Raw genomic sequence first — 8,974 nt, forward strand, 5'->3', positions numbered from 1 at the left:
ATTTTCCGTCAAAAGCCAAGGGCTGTCTTTTAATGTTCGACTTTGTTTCAGAAACGACCTCATAAACTCTTTGATGATTTTTTTTTCTTTCCTTCTCTCTCTCTCTCTCTTCCTGTATGAAGGAAAAATATACTGCAAAATGTTCTTACCTGCTGTCTTTTATGTAAATTTCCTTTGATTGCTGTTCGGAACTTTTAAAGAAAATGAAGCTCATTGTCACATTTTCACAATCCAAGAATATACTTTTAGAAGAAATAGGGAAAATACCCAAAATTGATTTGCTTTATTATTTTCTTGGGATTTTTATGATTAGTAGAGATTCATTATTGTATATAAAAGGCATATTGTTCAAAAAAAGTTTCAAATAGGTTGTTCAAAATGCTCTCCTCTAAATAAAGACCAGGAGCGTATTAAAAAGATTATGAGAACTTCCTTATCTAAGATTATTTAACTGAAGTTGGTCCTATACCTAGCAGAATTTGGAACTCTCTATAGTTGTACATAAAATAGTATAAATCTATCCCTCTAGACTACCCAGATTAAATCACTATTTGAATGTCTTAGTCTCTGCTAAACTAGAATCTGCCTTCCCTGCTCGACCAAAAGCACAGTGCATGGCATATAGTATTAGCAAAGAATAGGTGGGAAGGAAGATCACAAGAAGAAAAGCTAATGTATAAGAAATCAATTAAATATTTATACACTATCAGCAATTGGAAAATGAATTTCATAAATTCAATTTATAAAAATACTAAAACATAAAATACTTAGAAATAAATGTGATGAGACAATGTAAGATCTCACCTGTTAAAACTACATAACTGTGATATATATAGGAGGACCTAGGGGTGCCTGGATAGCTCAGTTGGTTAAACATCTACTGTTGGCTTATATCATGATCCCAAGGTCCTGGGATCAAACTTCACATCAGGCTCCCTGCTTGGTGGGAAATTTACTTCTCCCTCTGCTCTGCCCCCTGCTTGTGCGCTCTCTCTCTCTCTCTCTCTCTCTTTCAAATAAATAAAATCGTAAAAAAAAAAAAATAATGATCGCTAAACCAGCCCAAGAAATATTACAAGGGATCCTTTAAGCAAAAAGAGAGCCCAAAAGTAATGCAGACAATATACAGAAACAGTGACTTTACAGGTAATACAATGGCACTAAATTCATATCTTTCAATAGTTAATCTGAATGTAAATGGGCTAAATGCTCCAATGAAAGGCCCAGGGTATCTGACTGGATAAAAAAGCAAGACTCATCAATATGCTGTCTGCAAGAGACTGATTTTAGACCCATAGACACCTTCAGATTAAAAGTGAGGGGGTGGACAACCATTTGTCATGCTAATGGACATCAAAAGAAAGCTGGAGTGGCAATCTTTATATCAGACATATTAGATTTTTTAATTTTTTTTGAAAAATTAGATTTTAAACCAAAGACTGTATAAGAGGGATGCCTGGGTGGCTCAGTGGTTGAGTGTCTGTTTGCCTTTGCCCCACAGCATGATCCTGGAGTCCTGGGATCGGATGGAGTCCCACATTGGTCTCCTTGCATGGAGCCTGCTTCTCCCTCTGCCTGTGTCTCAGCCTCTCTCTGTCTCTCTGTGTCTCTCACGAATAAATAAATAAAATCTTAAAAAAATAACAAAGATTGTATAAGAGGTGAGGAAACATATTACTTCATAATTAAAGGATTTATCCAACAAAAAGATCTAACCATTATAATTATTTATGCCACTAACATGGGATCAGCCAATTATATAAACCAATTAATAACAAAATTAAAGAAACATGTTGATAATAAAATAACAGTAGGGAATTTTAATAAAACAGGAAGAAATAGAAAACCTGAGCATATCCACAACCAGCAAGGAAATTGAAGCAGTAATCAAAAACTTCCCAACAGGGATCCCTGGATGGCGCAGTGGTTTGACGCCAGCCTTTGGCCCAGAGCACAATCCTGGAGACCCTGAATCGAATCCCATGTCGGGCTCCCGGTGCATGGAGCCCGCTTCTCCCTCTGCCTATGTCTCTGCCTCTCTCTCTCTCTCTGTGTGACTATCATAAATTTAAAAAAAATAAAATAAAATAAAAAAGTAAAAAAAAACTTCCCAACAAATAAGACTCCAGGGCTGGATGGCTTCCCAGGGTAATTCTACCAAACATTTAAAGAATAATTAATATCTATTATTCTGAAACTGTTTCAAAAAATAGAAAAGGAAGGACAATTTCCAAACTCTTTCTATGAAGCCAGCATTACCTTGATCCCAAAACCGAAGACCCCACCAAAAAGGAGAATCACAGACCAAATCTCTGATGAACATGGATGCCAAATTCTCACCAAAATACTAGCCAATAGGATCCAACAGTACATTAAAAGGAGTATTTACCATGGCCAAATGGGTTTTATTTCTGGACTGAAAGGATGGTTTAACATATGCAAATCAATGCAATATACCACATTAATAAAAGAAAGGATAACAACCATATGATCCTCTCATAGATACAGAAAAAGCATTTGACAAAATACACCATCCATTCCTGATTGAAACTGTTCACACTGTAGGGATAGAGGGAACATACTTTGATATCATAAAAACTATATACAAAAAGTCCTCACCGAAGATCATTCTCAATAGGGAAAAAATTAGAGCTTTTCCTCTAAGGTCAGGAACATTGCAGAGATATGCACTCTTACTACAGCTGTTCTGCATAGTCCTAGAAGTCTTAGCCTCAGCAATCAGACAATGAAAATAAATGAAAGGCATCCAAATCTGCAAAGAAGAAATCAAACTCTTATTCTTACCAGATGACATTATATGAAAAACCCAAAAAACTGGACCCAAAATTGCTAGAACTCTTACAGGAATCCATCAAAAGGGCAGGATATAAAATCAATGCACAGAAATCACTTGCATTTCTATACACTAATAATGAAACAGAAGAAGGATAAATTAAAGAGTCAATCCCATTTACAATTGCACCTAAAACCATAAGATACCTAGGAATAAACCTAACCAACAAAATAAAAGATCTGTACTCAGAAAACTATAGACCACTCATAAAAGAAATTGAGGAAACCACAAAGAAATGGAAAAACATTCCATGCTCAAGTATTGTAAGAACAAATATCAATAAGATGTCTAGGCTACCTGGAGCAATCTATACATGCAATGCAATCCCTATCAAAATACCATCAACTTATTTCACAGAGTTGGAACAAATAATCCTAAAATTTGTATAGAACCACAAAAGACCTTGAGTAACCATAGGAATGTTGAAAAAGAAATCCAAAACTTGTGGGATCACAAATTCCGTATTTCAAACGCTATTACAAAGCTGTAATCATCAAGATAGGATGTTACTGGCACAAAAACAGACACAGAGATCAATGGAACAGAATAGAGAACCCAGAAATGGACTCTCTACTCTATGATCAACTAATCAATGGAACAGAATACAGAACCCAGAAATGGACCCTCCACTCTATGATCAACTAATCTTTGACAAAGCAGAAAAGAATAGTCAATGGGAAAAATACAGTCTCTTCAACAAATGGTGTTGGGAAAATTTGACAGCCACATGCAGAAGAATGAAACTGGACCATTTCCTACACCATAAAAATAAATAGACTCAAAATGGATGAAAGACTTAATGTGAGATGGGACTCCATCAAAATCCTAGAGGAGAACACAGGCAGCAAACTTTGTGACTTCGGGGGCAGCAGCAACTTCTTACTAGACACGTCTCCAAAGTCAAGGAAAACAAAGGCAAAAATGAACTATTGGGATTTCATCAAGATAAAACGCTTCTGCACAGCAAAGGAAACTGTTAACAAAACCAAAAGATGACCAACAGAATGGGAGAGGGTATCTGCAAAAGATGTATCAGATCAAGGGCTAATATCCAAAATCTATAGAGAATTTATCGAACTCAACACCCAAAGAACAAATATCCAATCAAGAAATGAGCAGAAGACATGAGTAGACATTTCTACAAAGAACACATACAAATGGCCAATAGACACATGGAAAAATGCTCAACATCACTCAGCATCAGGGAAACACAAATCAAAATCACAATGAGACACCACCTCACACCAGTCAGAATGGCTAAAATTAACAAGTCAGGAAATAACAGATATTGGTGAGAATGTGGAGAAAGGGAAACTGTCTTACATTGTTGGTGGGAATGCACGCTGGTGCAGCCACTCTGGAAAACAGCATGGAGGTTTTCCAGAAAGTTGAAAACAGAGCTACATTATGACCCAGCAATTTTACTACTGGGTATTTACCTCAAAGATACAAATGTAGTGATCAGAAGAGGCACCTGCACCTCAATGTCCATAGCAGCAATGTCCATGATAGCCAAACTGTGGAAAGAGCCCAGATGTCCATTGACAGATGACTGGGTAAAGAGGATGTGATCTATACCTACAATGGAATACTACTCAGCCATAAAAAAAGATGAAATCTTGCCATTTGTGACAACATGGATGCAACTAGAGGGTATTACTTTAAGTTAAATAAGTCAATCAGGAAAGACAATGATCATATGATCTCCTCATATGTGGAATTTAAGAAATAAAACAGAGGATCATAGGGGAAAAGAGGAAAAAAATAAAACAAGATGACTTCAGAGAGGGAGACAACCATAACGACTCTTAATCATAGGAAACAAACTTTGAAGGTTTCTAGAAGGGAGGGTCTTAGGGAGATTGGGTAACTAAGTGTTAGACATTAAGGAGGGTACATGATGTAATGAGCACTGGGTATTATATAAGACTGATAAATCACTGACCTCTATCTTTGAAACCAATAATACATTATATGTTAATTAATCGAATTTAAATAGAATTTTTAAAAAGAAAATAAAACCTAAATAAATGGAGGGATAGATCAATGTTGTTGAATTGGAATATTCAATTTGTTAAGATGTTAATCTTAACAAATCATTTATACATTAAATAAATTTCCAATGCAATTCTTATACTCTTCCTCTTGTTTTTTCCTTCCTGAAATTGACTAAATGACTGTAATAAATTTAAAAACTGAGAATAAATTTTGAGGACTTATAGTAATTGTTTTCAATATAATTATGGAGCTGAGAAAATCAAGTTATTGTTATTGGTGAAAGAATGGGCATACAGATCAATGGAAGAGAACAGACTTCAGAAATAGACCCCCAACTATCTAGTACATTCATTTTTGGCAGAGGAATCAACAGAGTATGATGGTGAAAGAAAAGGCACTTTAGCATAAAGTGCTAAAAAATCTTCCCATACTTAGGGAAGAAAACCAATAAGTTTGGAAATGTTATTGATCATATTGCTAAGATCCTACCTCACACCATACCTGAGAATTAACTTAAAGTGGACTATAGACCTATATTTAACTCTTAAATATATAAAACTAAAGAAGAGAAAGAAATAGGGAAAAAAATCTCTGCCAACTTAGTATGGAAGATGTTTCCATCGTAGGTCCTCATCAGGCTGTGGTTCTCTCAGCCAGAAATAGGCTGTGCTCTTAAGTTCTTTGAGGGTGATCCAGACATTCAGAACTAGTCATGTAACCTACAGTCTTGTAGCCCTTCAGTCTCTATACGCAGCAGCCCAGGGGATATAACATTCAAATCTCTCAAAAATATTCACATCACTCACACGGAAAAACAAAATTTTTAAATGCAGCAGCATAAAAAACTATCGTCACTGGCCAGTTACTGTTGATTTTCATCTTTGATAATTCCTCTTTTCCCCTTATTAAAACTTTCAAGAAGGAACTGTCAGTTCTTGAGCACTTTCTCTCTTAACCAAGTCTCTCTTTGATCCTTTCCTTCATTTCATCCCCAAAGTGCTGATTACTTCTTGAAAGCAGCTCAGGTGTCATCATCTGAAATGTCTTCCCTGAAGCCCTTATAGACACGTGTGCTCTTTCCTATGGGCTAGGATTTTCTTGTATAAATATGTGCCATTTTATGATTGCCACAATTTATTTTATTTTCCTTCTTTTTTAGGTTCACCACAAAGCTCTTTCTAGATAGATGATAGATAGATTAGATAGATAGATGATAGATAGATAGATAGATAGATAGATGATAGATAGATAGATAGATAGATAGATAGATAGATAGATAGATGATAGGTTTTTTGATAGAAAGAGAGAGCAAGGGTGCATGGGAAGTGGAGAAGGGCAGAGGGAGAGAGAGGAAGAGAATCTTCACCAGGCTCCATGCTCAGCATGGAGCCCATGGTGGGGCTCGATCTCATGACCCTGAGATCATGACCTGAGCAGAAACCAAGAGTAGGTTCCTTAACCAACTTGGCCACCCAGGCACCCCTCCACAATCTTTGGATGGTAAGAACTAAAACTTCTCATCCCCAAATACTATCATCTATCAAATTGAATTAGGAAGTACCTATAAGAAATGAATTCGTAGTATATTATATTGATTACATCAGCTGTTCTGTATATTTGAAAAGTTTAAATGAAAAATTCAGGTGATAAACAGAATATTTTAAAATTTAAACCACTGGTAACTGTGACTCACACAATAGATAACAAACAGTTCTGAATATCATTCCCTGGATCTCTTCAGTTACTGCTAAAAACACTCCTTAGCACTTTTTTAAAGTGAAAAAGTGGGGAAAAAAAACCTACTGGTCTTTATTCTATTTGTAGAAATTAGAAAATTCTCGAAATAAAGAATTTCTAGGAAAGAAAATACTTCTTGCAGCACTGAGAAGAAAGATTCTGTTTCCTTTAAAAAAACAATAACAATGGAATTTCTTTGGAACAATCAATACTCCATACCAATGGACCAACAGAAAAACCTGGAAGAAACAAAAGTAATGAAAAAGAGTACACAGAAAGGGCAAACAGGAAAAGAGGACACGTAGGTGGAAAAAGAGCAGAACTTAAGAAGGAAGAGACGGGCATACAGAGGAGCACCGAGCAGTCACGTTTAGACTCCAGAATCTGAATTGTTGGAGCGTGACCATGGATATGTTTTGGCATCCACAATGCATCAGATGTTTATTGCCTCTTATTCTACAATAACCTCCAGGACAATCTCTCACATCTACAACCGTAATACCGTTTTGGCCACTGTGTCTCGCTCTACTCTTCCCCACTACCATCCGTTTTCCACACAGCAGCCAAATCAATCCTCTCATGTTTGTTAGAATATTTTTTATTAGGTTGTAATTGTCACGTCACATTGTGTGCATTTAAAATGTTAATTCAATACATTTGTACATTGCAAGTAGGATTTCCACTGTAGCTTTAGTAAAAGTCACATACTTCTTTTGTGTGTGTGGGGGGGGCAGGGGTCGGTGAGAACATTTAAGATCTAGACTCCTGGCAACTTTGAGGTTAATAATACAGTATTGTTGACTTTGATCATCAGGCTGTAGATTAGATGTCCTGGATTTATTTATCTATCACTTACAAGTTTGTACCCTTAAATGACATCTTCCCTATTACCTCACCCCCCTGACCCTGGGAATCACCATTCCACTCTCTGTGTCTATGGGTTCAGCTTTTCAAGACCCCAAGAAGGATGTTATATAGTATTTGTCTTTGTCTGACTTCTTCAATCTCAAGACTTCCAGTGACTTCTCTTCACATTTATTAAAAAAATAAATGTCCTGCGAGTCTCCAATGATGGGGTGTCTGGCGATTTCTCAAGCACTAGCAACTTTCTTTCCTCTCCTGTTTTTGTTCCAGGCACAAAACCCTCTGTGCCAGGCAGGGTCTTGCCTCAGGACCTCTGTATTTGGGGTTTCCTCTACCTAAAGTGCTTTTTCCACACAGAGGCTCATATAGTTCTCTTTTGTAAGTGCCTGGCTTTCTGGGGTTGAAATATTCCCACCCCCAGCTTGTCATTTTATATCTTTGATTTTGCTTCCTTTTTTATTTTATACCCTTGATATCACCTGAAATTACAATAAATTTGTACTTGTTCATTATTATTTACCTATCCTTTATGCTATGAGTTTCACAAGGTCAGAAACTTTTTCTAGCTTTGTCAATTTTTGCATTCCCAGGGTCAAAAAAGTACTGGGACATAGGAGGGAGCCAAAAAAAAAAAAAAAAAAAAAACCTGAAGAGTGAATAAATAAAAGAATCTTATGTAGTAGATATATGTAGTAGATATAACTTTAGAATTGAATGCATTAAAATTCATAAAATTTAATGATTTTTCCAAGATGATATAATCAGCATTTGATCTCAAATATGTATAATTTCCAAGATGAAGGAAGATCTTAATCACTATACAACTTGGCCTTATCTTTGAACAGTGAGTTATATTCAACTCATAGCCTAGAGAGAGAAACTGCAGTCTTCTAAGACGGATAAAGAGTTTAGCAGAAATTCTAAGTGAGAACATCATAAGTGGGATTAAAAAAAAAAGAGGGACTTATTGTAGAAACAGGTTGGGTTTTATAGTCAGACAAGACCTACATACTTTACTTCTTTCCATCTGTGTGAACTGTAACGTCAATTTTTTGTCTTGAGTTCCTCAATTTCTAAAAATAAATTCAAACCTACATTACCCATGTTTGAGCAGAGTCAGGGTAATGTTTGTAAGTATACATTTCAAAGTATACACTCAGTGACTAAAATGTGGACTTGAGTCGATAAATACAAAATGAAATCCACATATAAATTGGTACCATCGTTTGTTTCTCTATTTAAAAATAAATTACATTATGTTTGAGGTGCGGCATCTAAGTACTGGCGATACCGTATCTGTCATATTTGTGCCTCAATATCTAGCACAGTATGGGGTACAATCAACATCCCACAGTGTGTGTGTGCCTGGGTATCTAACAGCGTGCAGTCAATCAATAAATGTCTAGTGAATAAATATATGACTTGATTTTGTTAGGCCTAGTGATGAGAAATGATAGATCTAAGGAACAAATTTTTTGGGATGAGAGGCATAGGCTTCCATGTCATACTCTAAATGTTTTA

Source organism: Canis lupus, chromosome 4, assembly GCF_003254725.2.
Source record: "Canis lupus dingo isolate Sandy chromosome 4, ASM325472v2, whole genome shotgun sequence".
NCBI lineage: Eukaryota > Metazoa > Chordata > Mammalia > Carnivora > Canidae > Canis > Canis lupus.